This window comes from Xiphias gladius, chromosome 16 (assembly GCF_016859285.1).
Source record: "Xiphias gladius isolate SHS-SW01 ecotype Sanya breed wild chromosome 16, ASM1685928v1, whole genome shotgun sequence".
Classification (NCBI taxonomy): domain Eukaryota; kingdom Metazoa; phylum Chordata; class Actinopteri; order Istiophoriformes; family Xiphiidae; genus Xiphias; species Xiphias gladius.
This window is the reverse complement of record NC_053415.1, coordinates 13629077-13649509: the sequence shown is the minus strand read 5'-3', so window position 1 is coordinate 13649509 and position 20433 is coordinate 13629077. Positions and strand designations below refer to the sequence as shown.

General features: G+C 37.3%; 1 protein-coding gene across 9 annotated transcripts in view; it reads left to right on the top strand.

Moving 5' to 3' along the window:
* LOC120801205 (bromodomain adjacent to zinc finger domain protein 2B-like) overlaps nt 1–20433 on the top strand; it is a 50107-nt gene that overhangs the window by 4277 nt on the left and 25397 nt on the right. For all 9 annotated transcript variants that reach the window (XR_005709063.1, XM_040147855.1, XM_040147853.1 and 6 more), the window contains exon 2: nt 2261–2303. The gene's annotated coding sequence lies outside the window, so the exon portion shown is untranslated. The remainder of the gene's footprint in view (nt 1–2260; nt 2304–20433) is intronic.

Genomic DNA, 20433 nt, shown 5'->3' with positions numbered 1-20433 from the left:
ATGCACCCATTTTCAACATCAACCAACATGACTTTTCTTTTTGCTGCACTCTATGAATGTCACACTGCCTTCTGTGTTTGCTCTGAATGTTGCCTTTATCAGAAAATTAACTTCCAGAATTAGTAAGAGACAGTGTTGGTTTGTTAGAGCTGAGACGGTGGTATTAACAAATGAAGAAAAGACATTAAGATGCTGCAGGACCAGTCGTAACAAACAAAATGTTAAGCCTGACCTCACTAGCAAGCTGGAAGACTCACAAGGACTGCCAATGAGACTATCAAGAAAGAACCTGCTGTTGGTACAGAGGTTACCTTTTATTACTTATAACTTAGTAAACAGTTTTCTGTGCAGTGAGGCCAATGTCATCTTTTCGTGAAATTATGACACAGATACAGATGGATAGCTGAGTAACGCGACATGGCTCATCCTTGTAGAAGTTCAAAGACTTGTTGTAAACAGCCCATTATTTGAGACTGGAGGATGACCTTTTTACTCTTGATATTGAATGAAACATTCAAGTATAGAAGACGCTAATCTCTATTACACTAGTATTCACACTACAAAATGACACAAATGGAACTGTACAGTGACCCACATGTACATGACGCAAAACGAGTGTTGCTGCTACTGATGTGAGAGAGTGGAGGCATCACTTGTAATTTATGAGAGATCCAGTGTTTACTGTTCAAATATATTGCTGATTTAGAAGGTATACAGAGGCCCTAACAGCAGCCCTATGTCAGACAGTAAATATGACAGATGAAAGTGGTAGGTCTTCAATCCAGAGCCATTTTGCTTTTAAACTTTTTTCCTTTTGTTATTAAAAAATTTAAAAGGACCAGTTTAACACAACAGTAATGTGTTAACCTGTGATGTCCAAATTATATATCTTCTAAAATCTTAACCAAATACATGTGATTGTCAGGCTTTTTTTTTACAATGGTTCAGTTTATGTTCAGGCCTGATAGTTTTTTGAGGTTCTACAAAAACAACATACATGTTATATAGGAGTCATACGAAAAACATTTAGACCAACAGTCTGAGGCCAATAGCTAACCACTCAGATAAGTTGTTATTGTATTCAATAGAAATCAACATTTAACAGGAATATAAAGGTTAATAATAATAATAAACTGTCAGCTTCAAGAATAACCTGTTCACAATCTTAAAATGTTCCATATCAATAGAGGATTGTGGAGTGTCTGTAATTTTTTTTCATCACTATGTGAATAAAACCTCTGATTTTCAACCGTTAAGAGAGAAGTTTACACCTGTGATACTATTAGTTGGCGTGCAGCCATTTTTAAAATAGACTATGAGGTTAACAGCATTGGCTTCAGCTGTTCAAGCTGTTTTTGCCTTTTCCAATAGTATTACCCCAGAGAGGACAGTTTTTAGAGAGGGGTGGTGTACAGATAATATAACGGGGAAAACTGGGTGGTTTTACAGTAAGATAAATTACAACTTCTCTGTATATCATACTCATGCTAAGTGATAATATAGAAGTTAGAAACCTTAGTGATTGTTACTGATAAGACCTCATAATAGTTGTGATTTATTTCAGTTACTATACAGGACCATGACTTCAGTGCTCTTATGGCCGTGGACACACCTTAAACTCTCCGATTGAGTGATGATTTCAGTGATGTATGAAGACTTGAAAGGATGTAAATGATTCAGGGTTGATTCAGAGATTGAATCCGGTTTAGGCCTAATATTCTTTACATTCCAAACAAAATGAAGGCATAAATAGTATACATGTTATACATGCAATCATATGTGTATTATGTTATAAAATCTCTTGACCACGACAGCTGTTTTGTCAGATGATGAACATTAGGACAAAAATTGCTTTATTATCCAGCAGAATACAGTAGAAAGGGTAGACCTTAATACTTATAGTATGTGAGTTTTTAAAAAAAAAAAAGAAAAAAGTTTCAGACATTTGTTTGATACAGTTTGCTGTTTCTTAGTGTCACTGGATGTTAGCTATATAGCTACATAACTGCTCTTGTTGTACAGCAGACCATAATCCAATTTCTCCCAAGTGTTTTTGTCATGTCCCATTTCCCTGTGTTTTTTCCAGGAGCAGTAGTTTAATTTTTTTTTTTTTTTTTGCTGATGTTTAGGATGGATAATTCATCTTCCCTCGGGTCTATATTAATTCATTTTCATGGAGCTTTCAGATAGGAAAGATGCTGATTGAGCATGTCGATTAAAATCAAGCAATAAATCCGACTGTTGTTGTGTCTTGTTTCAGGTGCAGAGCAGTGATGTCACAGAACTGAGGATAGTCTCATACAGTAAGTATCTGGTTACATCAGGTACCCATTGTCCATTTCTATTAAGTGCTTCTTTTGATTTTGTATAGGAAAAACCAGTTTACTTTGTAAAATCAGAAAAAGTAACCCATGAATGGAAATGCCGGACTAAGCAGAACACCTCATTTTAAAATATTATTTAGGTATAGGATTAGAATTTTCCTATTAGGCTGAGATTTAACAAAGTCCTCCTTTACAAAATTAGTTTCTGCTGCATTAAACTTTGTTCTCATTTTGTGTGTATCTAATTAATTCCTGTCTTTCTTACAATTAGAGTGTCAAGACTTCAGAACATATTTAAATCTCTTGGGGGAGAAAAGAAAACTTTTTTGACTATAGGGTATTTTAAGATAAATTACTGTGAGCTAAACAGGGGTAATTGGTAGGGTTGGAGATATTATTTGGGTTTGTTTTAAAATTTAACTTTGGCTACTCCGCTTATAGTAACTTTATACAGATGTTTCTTGGCTGGTATTAAAAATTAAATTGTTGCCCCAAGACAGAAGTTGAGGGTATATCAAATTCAGTTCCTTTCAGTCTGAGCTCTACTCCGTCAGAAAGTGTGACGTGGTTTTTTTTTGACTGCAATACTCGCTGCCAAATTAGGAGAGAGTTCACATGCAGTCTTGCAAGTGAAGTATATTTTTTTTAACTTTTCTGTTGTACATGCTCCATTGTAGAGTAGAACTGAATTAATGAGTTATTTTATCATGAAACAATTTTTCCACACAGTGAATGGCATGAGGACAATTGCACTTGGATCTCACACTAAACTAACACAGTTTCAAAGCAGACAAACTCGAAATGAAACAAAAGTACTGTTGTGAGTGAAATATCTTTTAGCAAGAATTTATTTTGTAATGTTGAATCGTTGGCTAATCAGATGTAGTTCAGTGATCAGGGATACTCTTCTGGAAGGTTGTGTGCTCACATTTATCTCGGGTGTATCCAACCAAGGTACTTCTCCACTCTTTCAACATTTAGCAGTGTCTTACAAGTGGGAGTGTGGAACTGCTCAGTTAACTTTAATGAAGCAAAGAATGCTGAAATTGTGCCATGATATTCATGACATGTACACAGCCACCCCTTGATCTGCAGTAGAGGAAAAGTCTCCTACTCTTCACGTTACTGACCCTGGAAAGAGACAGGTCATCTGCAGCAGTGTACACAAGCTGAGTTGGAACAGCAATGGCAAAATGAGCATGGCCCCACACACAAATCCCATCATTTCTAAAGCTGAGCACTCTCCCTTTCATGTGGGGGTGTCGTAGAAGCCCTGAAAGATTTATTATAGCAGTTATCAGTAACCTCCAGGTTATTTACAAGGGCCACAGTAAGTTTTTAGAAAGAGTTGCCAGGTTGGCAACTTATAGCCAGCTATTGCTTTTGGTTTCCAAATGGTTGGGGTATATTGATTTCACGTTCCTAATATTGACCCAAGTAATTAAACCAGCATTGTATAAATGAATGATAAATAATGAGTGAATGGTTTCAGGAATGGTCAAAGATATTTTCTTTAACATCATCAGATCAGGTCTGATCAGTATGATTGATTTGTCAATTTTTTCAAATGACTTGAGCCTGAAAACAGCTCTTTGTTTATCAGGGTATAGTAAATGGTGGTGTTGAAAAGTTTTGTGACTCTGCTCATATTCTTAAGTCGATGTACATTGTTCATCTGTGCAGCAGTCTCTGCCTCTGATTGCTTTGTTTTAGCTTCACCTTCCTGTTTATCAGCCTTGCTTTGCCTCCTGTAGTTTGATCAAGTTTGATGAAAGTTTATTTTGGTTTGATGAATTTGGTTCTATCCTTCCTTGAAAGACTGAAGGAAGAACAGAGGAAAAGGAAACAAATTAAGAAGGAATTGGTGAAAAGAGTAAGGATTAAGGGAGAAGTGAGAGAGTGATATGATGCCAACAGTTTATCCCGTCCCGAATCCTGCAAAATACAAGTTCTGTGATTATTATTATTATTATTTTTTTAAATATAGTCCCTAGCAATTAATGAAATTGATCCTCAAAGAAAGAAGAAAACACATGTACCTATGCTAACTTTAATCAAGCAAAAAGAAGTTTAACTAAACACTTGAGTGTATATCATGTGCCTGCAGCTGCTTTATCATAAAAGCCCAGCAGTGCTGCCGTTAATTTCTGTACCACTTCACCACAATGGAGATTTAAAAAAGTACACAAAGGACATGTCTGGCTCTAGACAAAGCCCACATGCTTTTTTTCTATAGAACTGTTAGGGGAGAGAAAGCGAAGCAGAACCTGTTCCCTACCAGTACACTTTTAAAATTCTAATCCAATAAACACGTTAATGATTTTTATTATTTCAGTTTTGTAATTTTGAGTAGTTTATACAATGTTGGGTTGAGTTTGTATGAAGTGTGGTATCCATAATCTCCAGTTACATTATTGATGTCCGAGTCTTAAATGAGAGGGAGGAAAGCTTTATGGACTGGTGACTGGTATGTTTAATGCAGATGATTGTTTTGTAATGTATGTTCTATATGTGTATAAAAGAGAGAGGTAGAGCTGTGCAAATTACATTTTTTTTTCCCCTTCATTTTTAAATATTTATGACCTTCAGTTAATAGTTTAGCCTCACAGAGCACGCTATATTTTGTGACTTTGCCAGAGAAGCGAACAGATTGCTGTGGTGTTATAATATGGCATGGTAGTAAATATCAAAGCCCACTTTCCACTTTTTTTCTGCTCAGAGAGCGACTAAAATACATGCAGGAAAGGAAAGTGAAGTTATGGAAGAACTCTGTCAATGGTAAATCAAAGACTCATTTCAATGATGCAACTATGAGATGTAATAATTGTATGGATACTGAATTGAATTTTCTCAGAAGTTTAATAAATATAGAGCCATATTTAGTTTCTAAGAATAGCAGCAGTGTGCGTGATGTGTTTCTCTGTGGCAATCCAGAACTATCAGCTACATCTTGCTGCCTTATGAGTTTAATGATCTTTACATTAAATACATAGCCTACAAATAAAACAGTTAGGTCAGATGACCAGTCCACAGGTTATGACTGAGCTGGCACATTGTTCTTGGTTATGCACCTATAAAACAACACAAAGATACCATTAGAACTTGAAACTCTGCAAGGCCCTTAAGGAAACTTCACCTGCTCCAAATGAAAAAGGTGTGCAAAAACCAGATATAGGAAGCTGCATAACTGAACAGAAATGTAGAATTTATAAGACATCTTTGCCTCTGGAAACAAAAGAAACTTCTGAGGATCTTAAGATATTGTCTCTGTGTTAGCCTTGTCTAGTCATTAGGCTATTTTATAACATTTTCTCTCAGTCATTTTGAATTTTGGGCAATATGGTACATCACAGGTATGGTTGATGGTGCTGGTTCACCTGTTTTATCAGCTTGTCTTAAATGAAGGATGAAGTCATGTTTGATTCTTCCAAGGCAGATACAGAGGGACCAGCACAAAGGTCCAAAATTTAGCAGCAGCATGCAACAATCCCCTGTAGAAATATCATCTTTGAATCCCAGTCTGTTTTTAAGGATAGTTTTCATGCTGTTGATCTGTCGAATAGCACTACTCTGAAGGGCAGAGTAGTACTGTTTTGGTAGGTTGGTTTTGTGGATTGGTTGGTAGTTGAAAGTATGCATGTTTTAACTCTAAAGACCCCTCTAATTAGCACCAAGGTGCACTGTGCTTACTTCCTGTCATTTTTAGCAAACCAGCCTACAAGTGTTGCATGTTTATGTAACATTTACACTGGCTGATGCAGACACACACTCTATTTTTCTTATGTGTTGTTGGGCTCATATACAGTCTGCTAGTTTGAAGAGTGTATTATAACATTTAGGGATAGGAGTACAGTGCAGTTAGGAGTATTTATTTATGTAGAGCAACTTGTGTCTGCTCTACAGGGATAAAGTGACCGGAAGAGAGAGGGTATAGCAGACAGTGATATGAGTTCCAGGCAGCCGCAGTCACAGAGGCCAGTTTGTTGTCAGTAAAGTGGAATTTATTATGTATGCTTCTCCTCTGACGTGACAGGTCAGGCAGGCCTGGGTTTTGGGACAGCACTTGCTTGGTCTACTGGGGAGCTTGTTGGGGGACTGTAGACCTGCAAGGGCGTTTCTGAGGTATGCAGATGGCATTGAAGAAAACTGAATTTTCTTGGGCAGCCATGGCCAGCTGCCTGCTGTTCCTTCTTTACTATTGGCATTAAGTCTTTATTGGACAACAGGGATTTGTAGTGTCTTCCTGACTTTATCAGCACAGAGCAGCATTGTGCATCACAAGATAAAGATCATGCAGTGTGTTTTAGAAAAAAAAGCATCCGAAGAAAAAATCTATTCTATCCATGTCGTTTTTGGAGGGCTTGAATTTTGCTACTGATCTAATGGACCTGTTGTTTTTTTGAGAGAACAAGAAATTCTGAAACCTTTCATCTGCTTGATCATAGATCTCGAAATACTTAAATATTATCAATGCTAATAAAATGCTTACCATTCTTGAGTAGCATAAATGCCACCTAGCTGGCTGAGAGTTTTGTTGGCAGCCTGCAAGGGCTGCTCAGAGAGGATCTGTGGTGTCAGCTCTCAGACGGGTATAGAGGTGACACCAAGGTGAACGCTGAGTTGTAGAATGGTTGGAAATCATTGATATTCTGACTCGGAGGCTGCAAATGGCTTGGTGGCAGATGGAGTCTTTGTCAGGGAAGAAAAATGGCAGCTTAGGAGCATCAATGCCATTTTCCCTATCAGCTCTGCTGGCAGGCGGTGACCTTCTGCCGCTCACAGAGATCCCCCAGCACATGATCAATTATCTCACTTCCATTGCTTACTAAGCTAGTGGAAAATGATTTAAATGACTTTTTTTAGACAGAGACTACTTTGCAATAAAGAAACTGGTGTTTGTTGTTGGTGTATAATGAGGAAGCAAATTGTGGGCAATGAACAAGCACGTTTTTGCACCCTTGTAAGCCCGATAGAAAAAATAAACCAGTGTAGGATTGATGCATATGAAACCGATACATGGCAGCTGTTAAGCTCAATTTATTTTGTGTTGTTACAGAATTGCTATAATTGATTTGACTGAGTTCCATCAGTTCTTTTAACAACATTGTTAATGGATGAGGATCCTCAGGAGTATAGATATATCGCATGGTATCAATTTGGCAAGTGGTTTCCGCTAACATTGTTTGACTCAAAATAAATAATTTTCTAAGGTGAAGATGTTTATGCAAATAGTATTAATTTGGTAATGGCTCTTCTCATTATTAAGATAACATAGGCACTCAGAATAAAACTGTTATGTTTGGTAATTATTCTTGACTGTAAACAAATTTAAGTCGTAATAAAATATTGGATGAACCTGGGGAAGAAATGGGGGAAAGGGAAAAAACGATGCGAAAATAAAATAAAACTGAGACCCCTGCTGAATATGTACGTACGTATGTGCTTTGGCTTGATGGTTGATTTCATTAGTAGATCTCATTGTTATGCATTGACTGTACTCCTGCAGTAAAATGAATATTGTATTCATTGTAGCTTGAATATTCAGGGGGAAATGTTTGGATTTGAGGGACATCCTTCAGAAATAAGTGAAGTGTTGTCTTTCTACCTCAGATTCTGATTAATAATGTTTAATATTGTGTTGATATTCGTACATTGTATTATTTCAGTTTTTGTCTGTATCAACTTTTGTTATCCAGAGAATTTTGTCAAAACCAAAATGTTATGTCAAAATTTGATTGCTATCAAATTGGCATTAATCTTAAACTGATTAAAAGTCTAAACATGCATTTGGGTTTTCAGGTTTACTAAAAGTAATTTGTCAAACGGGTCAATGGTTTTTCTTTCACAGTGGGGAAAAAAATATAACTGTAGCATGTTAGGCATACATCTGATTATAGTATAAAACCTGGCCAGTCAGTTTCCTTTGGGCATTAGCCCAAACATGATGTCTCTCATGTTCTTTTCTTTCAAATACCCAAATGTGGAAAATGTTGTTATGTGAGTTGCAATAAGACAATTTTCAATATCATTTGTTCTATGTCCCAAACATGTGAGACAGTTGTATGGAGCAGCCCATACCAGCAGGTTGTTTTCCTGTCTGTTAGGGTGATGATTTAAGCTGCCATGCCACACACCTTTCCTCCCCTCTTTCAGGCCTGGCTGCACACAGCTTTCAGAGGGCAGTGCTTGTTGAGTTGCACTAACATAAACTGTGTGAAAAATTTTCCATTAGTAAGGCTCTGTGTGTGAGCAAGGTCTTGTGTTGCACACCAACCTCATAGAGCTGCCCTGCAATGACAATATTAGCAGTGACAGATGCTGCTCCTCATTGGCCTTACAGATGGGAAGCTACTTAAGTACATGTATTTCAATAATAGTTTGGCCTATGCCAGACCAATTTTGTACTGTCCGGGAGGCAAAGCTATAGACAGTTTGAAACTAATATTGTAAGGAGATAAAATTATCCCTTTTGGTTAGCTGTGGTTCATTTTACTGCAGTTATAGTAATATGACATGTTTCAAAAAGATACGGCAGTAAACTGTTGATAATCTCTGTCGCCAAACAGTGCTGACAAATTGTGACCAGAATAAGGTTAAAGTAACCCATATCCATGGAGTTGTTGTGTCTGCAGCCTGTTGTGACTTTGAACCTTGCAAGAATTTGATTAGAATTAGTTTTCTAGAGACACTGAGTACACAAATTAAGCACTTTTAGCAGATAAAGGCTAAGAGAGCCACTAATTTTAAGTGATTTTCTTTTCTTTTCTTTCCTTTTTTTTCCCCAAGATTTTTTGGTCATTTTTCACCCTTATTGAACAGCAACACAGGTTATGGGCATTGCGGTTATGTGGCATACGCTGTAACCATTTGGCTACTGAGGCACTCCAGGCTGTGAAATCAAATTAATAGATTGAAATTGAATTGCGCCCTGTCGCACCAACAAACAGTATAATTGACTCTATGTATGTTTTTCAGTAACCCAGTGGTAAATGATGCCATTCTCTCTGCTGTTTCTTGTGTGGTCCAAATGTCAGCTTTCTCTAGAACCCTTCCTCTTTCACAAACATCTACTGCTGTTCCTGTCCAGAGCAAAACTAGAAGATAGTGACAATACAGCTGCACAATCTTCTGATTACTGTGCCTCTTTTGTGCTGCATTTGACACAAACATTAATGGAATCTTGTTCTTAGGTTTAGAAGGTCCGTGGGTATATCTGGACCTACAAATGCATGGATTTTCTGTATTTGACATGAATTTCTGTGTCTGTGTTGTTTCTCCATCAGCTCTTTGAATGTGTGCAACACACATCTTGCTCTCTTATTTGATCCCAGTGACTCTGTTGGGTTTTTTTTTTTTTTTTTCAGACAAAATTTGGCGGATTAAATGACATTTCTTGCATGAAATGTTTGTGTTTGCATAGATGTTTTGAAAGAGACATGCATAAGTAGAATGTGGATGAAAAACAGCAGAAAGGCTAGATGTCCTGCTCCAAGGTAGCCATGATCTGCTAAGGGTTTTTTTTCTGGTTATTTTTCTACTTTAGTGCACATTCACAAGTTTCACACACTGTCTCACTCTTCTTTTTTATAGTCAGGAGTTTTGTCTACGTAACTGTCAAAATCAATGAAATGTCCATGTAAAGCCCTAACATTCCTTAGAGACTGAAGTCACAGCAGTGTTTTCTGAACCAAAATCCTATTCAGCGGACATCCTGGTTATATTCCCTCTCATATTCTAAATTAGCTCTGATTGGTTGCTCTTATAAAGGAAGCATTGGTAGCCCAATCCGTGTGGTCATGGTTAGCCACAGTGACCACTGGTATGGTAATATCTCACAAGTATTAATTGTCCACCTATTGCCATGGACTCTGGTGTTTTGCACCATAATGTTAGCGCTGCATGACAGAGCACACGATGTCTGAAGTAGTGCAAGCAGGTGATGGAAATATTAATTCAGCAGCAGAGAAGCTCTTTTTGTCAAGATGGCTCAGAGGCAGACAGAAAATGAGTTATTTTCTCTGCACATTCATCAAAATAAAAACAGTCTGATGAGTATCCCAAGTGACTCTCCTACATCTATTGAAGCCACAGCTTCATGTGCCTTGTGTTTAGTATTAACTCTCCAATGAATTTCAGGTGTTTCTGAGCACCATTAAAATAAACCGTCTTTTACTTATTCCAATTCCATCTCAAAGCCATTGTCCTACGTTTCATCCCATAAGAATTACCATATTTAAAATAATGAACTGCCCTACTTAATTTATAACCTTCAACTATTACTTTTCTAAAATTATGGTGTGCAACACAATTATGTCCTAGAGCCAAGAACAAAGAATTCTGGATGGCAAAACTGTTAGATATTTGCCTTTGACACTTCAGTCTCCGATAACCTTTGATTTAATGACTAACAGAGGCAGAATGTCAAGAGGGACTGTCTGTGTGCCAGATTATTCAGTCTGTGGCTCTTGTGCAGCCTCGGCATAGATAACTCTTATTTAGATGGTGACATGCAGAACTGCCAGGGCATTATGGAAAAAAAGAGCATGTGTGAAATCACAATATATTTAGCGTAAAATGTGCAGCAGTGCAAAAAATCACTCAGTGAACTCAACTCAAATTTCATTATTCATGTAATTAGTAAAGCTGTTACCATTGTAAACTACAGTACGCAATACATAGTACAGTGATTTTCTTTGATTGTTCTCCTTCTCTGTTTTTGGTCTGTTAAGTACAAGGTTGCTATAACAGGAAATGTAGCAGTACGCTTTATTGCGGGGAAGAAAGCAAGTTTTTGACATTGCGCCACCTTTTGTGGTTTCATTTTATTGTAAATTTTGTGGAAAACAAACATGGCAGGCACTTTTTAAACTTTCAGAATTTCCTTATTTGCAACAGTCCTAGTAACTAAGTCAAAGCCACTGTTTTTGCTCAAGGTTCAACGATTACATTTTGATAAGATAGTTGTCAGATTTAGCAATAATAGAAATATGCCAAAATCTACTCTATGCAAAATACAAATAAGCTCAATGGAGAAATTGAAGTTACACACTTATTTGTCTCTCTGACTATTACCAATTTAAAAAAGAGTAAAGCAGACAGAAAGGCTTTAACCATAGGAGTAGAAATGTAACTTTAAAAATTATTTTCTTGTTTATTGTTTTTGCAACCTTCCATCAATCTTTAGCTAATATTGTTTTTAACTGGGGTTCAGGTTTTATCTGAGGAAGACCTGGATCTCCTATAATAAAAAATTACTTGTGCGTGCATATCGCATATGTGGAACAGTTCTATATTTGTATTTCAGTGTACTGTAGTGTAGTAAACTGTACACTGATAAGAATTCCTTAATACTGGAATTCTGTTAGCGGACAATAGTGTTGTTTTAGATAAGATGAAAATGACCTTCATTATTTGGTGTTTTTTGCACAAGCTAGCAATTTTTAATCAGGTTATTCCAATCAGACCTGTGATAGTCAACTGTATTTTGTTTTGCCACCGGCACTGGTGATGGAGACATTTCACATGAGTATCTCCGCTCCTGATTATAAATGCAAATTTCTCACATTTAGGAAATCTGTTAAGCTCAATATTTCACTGGCTTATCTGCTCAAACATAATGACTATGTTTAAAGATACACTCCCTCATTTTACTACTGTGCAAATCAATGTCCCCCGATCCTAAAACATTCTCCCTGCTTATTTGTGATGTTTAGAAACTCAGTCGTGGACTGTGAAATCAGGAAAGTATTCTTGAGCTACCTTGAAAACCACACTGTTTGGATCTCAAAAAACAAAACCACCACAAAAAAAAAATCCTAAAATCAACATACTGATGTCTCCTTTGCCCAGTGTAATGGTTCCAAATTGAATTCTTTCTAGTATCTCAAATCATTCCCTTTTTGTTGCCTAATGCACTGAATTTGCTATCCAAACTTAACAAGTGGCAAATTGTTGTACAGGTGTGGTGTGGACTGTTGCTTTGTGCACCTTTTTTAGGATTTAATTGTTTCATTTTCACAGTGAATAGTTTCCAAATGGCTGCCTGGAAAACCTGTCATCTATTCACAGCTTGTCTACAGGTGTAACCTATAACATACAGCATTTTAAATTTGTTCTCCTCATTTTCCTTTTCTTCTAAAGGCTATATTATTGCATGTATTTTCACTGCCACACACACTGCTAATGATGTCAGGAGAGTTTGACTGGTACAATATAAAGGTCAATGTCAGCCTCATAGGTGTTGTGCTGTGAAAATCAGCAGGGGAATGTTGTATGTTGAGATTTTTTTTTTTTTTTTTTTTTTAACGAATGCTTAGGCATAAGCTGGCTGATAGTGTGAGATGCCTGGCTCTACCTCAATACCACTGTGGACCTACAGCATCAGCTAATCAGCTTAGCTCAGATACTCACAACACACTTCCAGATAGCGGATGTCATCACTGACCACTGTGGATAAGGGAAGACTCAAGACAGAATTCTCTGTCTTGAGTCAACAGTAGCATCTTCAGAATTCACTGCAGAGTCTGAAGAATGTATCAAAGCTGGAAGTTCTCACGCCCATATAGATGTATCATGTTTCTCCATGTTATCTTAATTATGCTCACTCTGGCACTTCTCCACATCACAGCAACTGATGTAGAGATGTGATGTGTCAGTCCCCCTGCATCTCCATTAGAAGGCTGATGTAAGAGTTCAGCTATTGAAAATTGTGTTCCCCTTTTGGCAGCCTGACATTATCTAGCTGTAAGGGTGCAGTGCCAATTTCTGAGGTTAAATTTCCTAATTATGTCACTTTTTCTACATTAGTGACCTTCATTTAAGACACTCACAGCGCACAGGTGCTTGTTTGAATGTAACCAGCATCGTCAGCATCTTCAATAAAGTAATGGACATATGGACACTGTGTGACTAATGCTTTAAAAGGTTGGATCTGTTTTATTGCTTCATTTGGCACACTGCGGTCCTATTTCCCATTACGGTTGCCATGTGATTTATGTTGTGCTCTTTGGAGAAAGAGAGAGACGAGCTCTGTATTAAAAAAAAAAAAAAAAAAAAAAAAAAAAAAGCTGTTATAGTGTTGTTTACCTTGATCCTTGCTGCCTTTTTCTTTCATCTTGGACATAAATGCTGTTTGATCATCTAAAGCATGAGGACGTTATTGGCATTGCAGCGTAGACTTTTAAGACCTTGAACTTTTTGTCGTCACTATCTCTGGCATGATATATAGCCAGAATCACACCATCAGACATCACCAACCACCTTAAGAATGAGTGACAAAAGAAACTGATGTTACCTGAAAATATTTTTGGCTGCTGCTGTTCTTTACAGTCAGGTGCTGTATTGTGCACATTGTTTCCAACAAAAGGTAGAAACTTTATATTTATTGATTGCCTCTCAAATATATTACTGTATATCTACTCTGTGTTCTGCAAAGTGTGCAAAAAATCATTAGAGGTATCCCTAATTTTGAAGCAATAAAACCTCATGGACATTGTCTTTTTATATATTGTCAACATTAGTATTAGTATCAGTATATTGTCAATTTTATTATTGCCCCAGCGAGCAATATTATTTCCTCACTTTTCCTTATCAGAAACGAATACTCATTATAGTGATGCCCTCAGCAAATGAAGGTGAACAAATGATGCAGGAGGAAACAAGGATGGTGTAGTAGGAGTTTGTGTAGTGTGTGGTGACAATAATATGGTGTACGTGTGATTATCTGTAACAACCATTGGCTTGCTTGCCTTGCCTTTTCTACCTCCTCCCTATAGAAAACGCTGCAAATACTAGGAACTGGCTGCATATTATACCATGAACAGATATATTTAAACAGTTAAGAATTAATTTATATTAAGTACTATATCTATTCTGTTAGAAAATATACTGCTCTAGCAATGCATTAACAATGTAAATGTCATCCAGGGGATTCCATTCTCCCTGTATCAGCTGCATTTTCTAAGCCAACAACAACAGATTAATAGCAGTTGATTGGGAGATGCATGAAATTCCTTGTCATTTTCTCCCTCTCTACCTCCTCTCTTTCTTCTCTGTATGTGTCTAATTAAAAACTGCAGGCTGAGCTACACAATTTATGGCTAATGCTTGCTGTTGATGGGGCAGCAGTAGGCAGGAGCTCTAGGAACATGTTCATGATGAATGTCAGTCTGTGCAGAACATGTGGGACTCCTGTTTCCCAGCGCCATGTCCCACCCCCAAATCACTCCTCATGAAAATGATCCACATGCAAACTGCGAACTGTGCTAACGCTGCTGCTGAAAGACAAATGCATTTCTTGAAAGATTTGTCATACTGAGGCCTCACATCATCCATCAGAGCCCATTTGGCCCCTTTAACTATCAACCTTTTCACTGTTTTCATGGTAGCATTCAATACTTGTTTGAACCAGTCGATACAAGCAGAAATTCATTTTTTGGCATGAAGGTCTCCCTAACAGATGATTGTGTCCTGAAGAATGATGACAACAGAATGCCTACGCTTTGTGTTTTGCAGATAATTCTCAGGAGCAAAAATAGATTATTATCCTGGAATTATGAGCACAGGTGGATTTCTTCGCTGGGCTCATAGCGTGTATGCATTCTTGTATAGGAGGTCAAAGATGTGACACTGAAAGATGTAAAAGACTGGCTGAGACAGACAAATCAGTGAAAAGCTGGTGTTTGAAGGTGTGAATTGACACTAAGGCAAGCTTTGCTTTGGATCAAATTTAGTGTGACAGTGGGACTGCTGCTGTATCAGAGTCAAAGAACATCCCAGAGGCTCTCCGATGTAAGCAACACTGCTCTGCCATCTGCCACGCAACACTGATAATCAGGGTTGTTGATCAGTTTCTCTATAGAGTCCTTATTTACAACCTACATCCAATAGCTTCCTCTGAAGTTTTTTATCCTTGATAACAACCAGCTTTTCCCGAAATCAAGAACCCAACCTCTGGAAAGCACATGGTGTCTTTTGTCTCCCAGCATGGTCATAAAAAAGGGTCATCACTGTAAAGAGCAAACCTGAGTTGAATAATAAACTAGCCCTTAATGCAGAGTATTGATTGTATAGCAATGCAATGTTTTCCTGCTTAATCATTCTGCACAGCTCCTCTCTCATGACAGCATGCTTAGTGTACTTGAACACCATCAATTGAAAGGGCAGTTTGTTCCCATATGTAGAGACTTAGGAAAAGGATAAATGACCTTGTTGGTGGCAAACCAAAAATTTGTAGATAAAGCATTGGCTTGTCTGTAAAACTGAGCTCAAATGTAACCTTGTAGGGTAACTTTATTAAATAATTACTACCATTGACCTAAGTGTACAAGGTTTCCACTTAAAAATACTTCAATTGAAGCAAAGAAAATGTTTAGGAAGATAGATAAACCCCCCACCCCACTGCATCATCATCAAACATAGCAGGCAATAGTTGGCCTTGAAAATCCTCCTTCAGCTTTGACTCAATGAGTAATTGTGTGTGTTACTGTAGTTTTGCCCCTGATGCAGGTCAGTCTGAAGTTTCCTTCCTTAGCTGGTGGGATGGATCAGACAGAACACTTCATCACTTTCCGGGTGTAGTAGGAGTCAAGGCCAGAAACCATAACTTGTCATCAGAAGACAGGACAGAATGAAAAACTTATTGAAACTCATAGGAGCATTTCAGCTGAACTGTGGGTGTACCATTGAAGTTGTTATGCACCTAGCCGCAGCGACCGTACACAGTCAATTTTCTGTCATCCTTTGACCATAAGAGCATACCCCACAGCAAGCCCTCATCCTGCACAACTTGTGGGTGTACACACAAATGGGGAGAAGTGAAAACCTTAAAAATAATTGGCTTCATTTCAGCTGGTCTACTGGATGACCTCCAGAGAGCGAGTAACAAGTGGGAGAGTGTATGGCTTTTTAAAAATTTGCTCTACTGGTGCCAACCAATGGGAAATTACCAGTCTCTGCTTTTCACATCATTCTACTTCCTCTCATCCAGAAAATCATTGAGGCCAAAAGTCAGTGGCACTGCTGTTTTTCCATGGTAGCATTGTGTTAAGTGGGATGATGGACACCAGCAGTGATTTGTGAGGTTTGAGAGACTGCAGCTGGTATCAAAGCAACAATGTATAGAATAAATCAAGGAGATGTTAATGTCTGAGGAGGTGGACTTAACATTGTGATGTAATTCTAATTACAAGGCCATCAGAGCATGGTAATTATAGTCAGAATTTGACATATTTGTTGTGGGTTTTTTTTCCGTTCACATACACTTTATTTTCATCATTACACTTTCATCACAGATTGATGGAGAACAGATACAGTAGAGGACCTTTGAGTAATGCAGCTCTTACAACACATTGATATATTACCTCTTTTGTATCTTGCGTGTACCTCACATTGGCTGAAAACACACTGTGTTTGTAGTTAGAATACTGCTGATCCATGTTGAGGACCCTGTTACGGAATTATCATTGTTAGCATCACCCATCTGTTACTGTGCAAGAAGATAACATGGACAGGGAGAAACACACAGTGGAAAACAAATGCTTACATGTACCCAGAACAAAACAACACTGTGAAATATGCATAGCTCTGTGACACACACAAAGACCCAGCTGGAAAGAGTAAATACAAAGACAGAAAATCTATCATTATGCGATAAATTCTCAAATTTATGTCTCATTTGTGCTAGTTTATCCATTATAGTCAGGTCAAAACAGTTCTTTTGCATTGTTTTTATTTGTACTATTTACATGAGCATTAATGTTAAATGTATAGTTTGACATTATGGGAAAACTGTTTATTCTCTTTCCTGCTGAGAGTTAGATGACAAGTTTTACGCCAGTCTCATATCTGTACAGTAAATGTGATAATGCAAAAAAATTAATTGCAGCTCTAACAAACTAAGCTAACTGGCTGCTGGCTATAGCTTCATATTACAAACGTGAGAGTGGTATTGTTATCCTCATCTAACACTCAGCAAGAGAATAAGTGTATTTCCAAAAATGTCGCACTATTCATTTAGCTAATAAACCACGGAACAACTTCCTGAAGGCTTTTGGAAATCATATCATATGAAATAATTGACATTAAGAGCTAGTTTAGCAAGCAACATAAATAAAACAAAAAGAGTCTTGGCTGCTTTTTTAAAAGGTTTAAATAGATAGCAGATAACAGCAGAAGAATGAAATTGGCAAAAAGAAAGAAAAGTGCAGACTTGATTTAAATCTAGGGTTTGGTAAGCTTAGCTTTAAGGCCAGCAATATGATTTCTGCTTGGCTGTTTTTGTATCCAAGGCAACTTTGTTGGTTTGCTTGACCTCTTCACAGCAGAGAGTTCCTGAGTTTGAGGCAGGGCTTATTCTCTTTGGAGTTGTATGTGTTTTCTGTCGGTGTTTCAGTTTCCCTTTACATTTTAAAGATGTGCATGTCAAGAGAATTGGAGACTCTTAATTGGTCTGTTGGTGTGTGTCCTTATATCTGTGATGGACTGGAAAGCTGATGAAGCATATTCCTTACCTTTTGCCCAGTGTGTCAGTGTATGTTGAGATACACTCCAACCCATGACCTTGAGAAAGAATATGCCAGGGCATGAAGTAGATTTTCCCAGCCATTAATTACACATTATTTGATGCTCCTTATTTTATTGTACAATCTAGTTTGCATACCTGAAGTGTAAAGAGAATTTGTAGCATTTGCTTGCTTCGCTCAGTCATAGTTTACGACACTGAGACATAGGGCTGTTATTATGAGAAATATTGTTTATTATGAAAGTTTGAAGTACTTTGCCCTCATAACATTTAGAGAGTGTTTATATTATTGGTTATATTGTATATTTGAATAGTTAAAGCAGCCTGCATTTAAATGATTGATGGTGTCTTGTCCTTTGTTTCATTAGAATTTCATTCTGTTGATAAGTCCGTTGCTTTCCTGTTAAAGGACATTTTTGCTCTGGCATGACAAGCTGCATTGTGTTTCTGGAATCATACTCACGTATGTGAACATGACTTTGGTCCAATCACATTCATTTGTTCTGTATATCATCTCTGGTATATTAGCATATATATGCTTTCATTTGACCTGCATCCAGCTGTTTTAAATGTCTCCGCTGCGTGACTTGCACCTCACATGCTTACATTAGCTCAAGATGGTGTACATACATCTATCAAATTAATTTTAAATGTTTATGTATGTTATAAAACACCCAGAATTCTGTGCTTGCTGCCTCTGTGCTTTTATGTTTATTACCTATAAATTCAAGCGTATTTGCTTGTTAAACTCATTTTAATTTCTAGTAATGAAGTCAAGACGGGCTTTGTAAATGCTGCAAAATATTAATATAGTTTTAACAAATGAAGGCAACTGTAAATCAGATATTAAGATTTGTAAACACCAACTGAAACATAATTTCACGAGTCTCATATTGATAGAAAACAGCCGTTTAATTATCCAGCAGAAAATAATTACCAAATAAGAAATATTGTCATGCAGCATATCACCGTAAAATGAATAAGTAAATTAGCACTAAAATGTAGAGTGTGCAGAATGTATTAGCGACATATTTTACCTTTAATCCTTGTCAAAACTATTGCCATTCAGTTAAATATTTAATTTAATTTCTACCACAGATTTATAATTAATACACAGTTACGTTTTTATCCCATCAGCATACTCCACTTCTTAGCTTGACAAATGAAGGGTGATGAAGCAAGGTCAAAATGATACATTGAATGTGTTTTTTTTAATGATGCATTATAAATATGAAACCACCTTTGTTCTTTGCTCTGCACAAACTCCCACTCACACTGCCACAGGAAACAGTGGCCTTATCAGTGAAGCATGGCTGCAGCTTTCATGTCATTTACGTCTCATCAGTGCCGTTCCTGGTGAGGGATGATACTTGATATTCAGAGGGTAGCTTTGTCTCCTCAAATCAATCAGCTGCTTCTGTTTTCTTGTGCAGAGCAGAATCACCAGGGAGATGTAGAAATTGTTGGTGTAATGTACAATACTATAACAAAGGCAGCCTGTGAAACACACTCTGGATGCATGTGTTTAAGGGGATTTCAGATGTGGGCTTTTGTAAACAATGGGATGTGAAGCACTAGAGTGGGGATGTGAGTAGTACTAAAATCTCTGTGGCATGATTTGGATGATGGGCAGGGCACCAGTGGTCTGACGGTCAAAATGGTGGAGACTGTGATTACACCTTCTGTTTGTTCATCTGTGTGGACTTAATGTAGAGGTTGTGGAAGGAAAAATGAAAATGTGTTCCTACGACACTGACGATTTAATTTTCTGTTAAAGCTTACAGCTTCATTAGATGGTCACAGCTTGTATGGCATCAGCTTTACATCAAAGAACTCTGAAAACCCGTTATGAACCAGCAGCTTGTGTACTTTACTGTATAACGAGTCTGATGTGAATATTGCTGTTGTATCTACTGTTTTATATTTTGTCTATGCATCTATCTGTATCACTTTATACTGCATGTTTGTAATTGTCTTTCTAGTTTTCCTATATTAATGCATTTCAAAATAATGCAAATTGACACAAAATCACATATACAGTCAGGTATATAAGAATTTGGGTAGTGACACAGTTTTCATAATTTTGCCTCTGAACACCACCACAATGGATTTGAAACGAAGCCATCAGAATGTGATTCAAGTGAAGACCTTCAGCTTTAATTCAAGGGGTTTAATAAAAATATCACCTTTAACTATTCAGGAATTGAGAGCTGGAAAATAATTATCCCTGAAATAATTTAGCATTTTTGCATTTCCATTTACCATGTCCCGAAGTTGATGGGTTTTTGAATGGGTTTTTGGTTACATGCCTGAAATAAGGTCTCTGGTTAATACAAGCTCAAGATATTTTCAGGTTTTATTATACAACATAAATTACATCAGTAAATACCCCACTCATGATTCTTTTTAAGCTTTTACGTGTCCTTACAAAAAAGAGTTGTTAACAAGTGGTTAAATGCGACTACAGAGGTTGTTGGGGACATTAGACATCATCACGCTGGATGTGAAAAACCGATCTACTCACCAGTTTTCCTTTACAGCCTCGTTGTGGTTATACTCGCACTCTTGCAAACTATTACTAACTTTCTA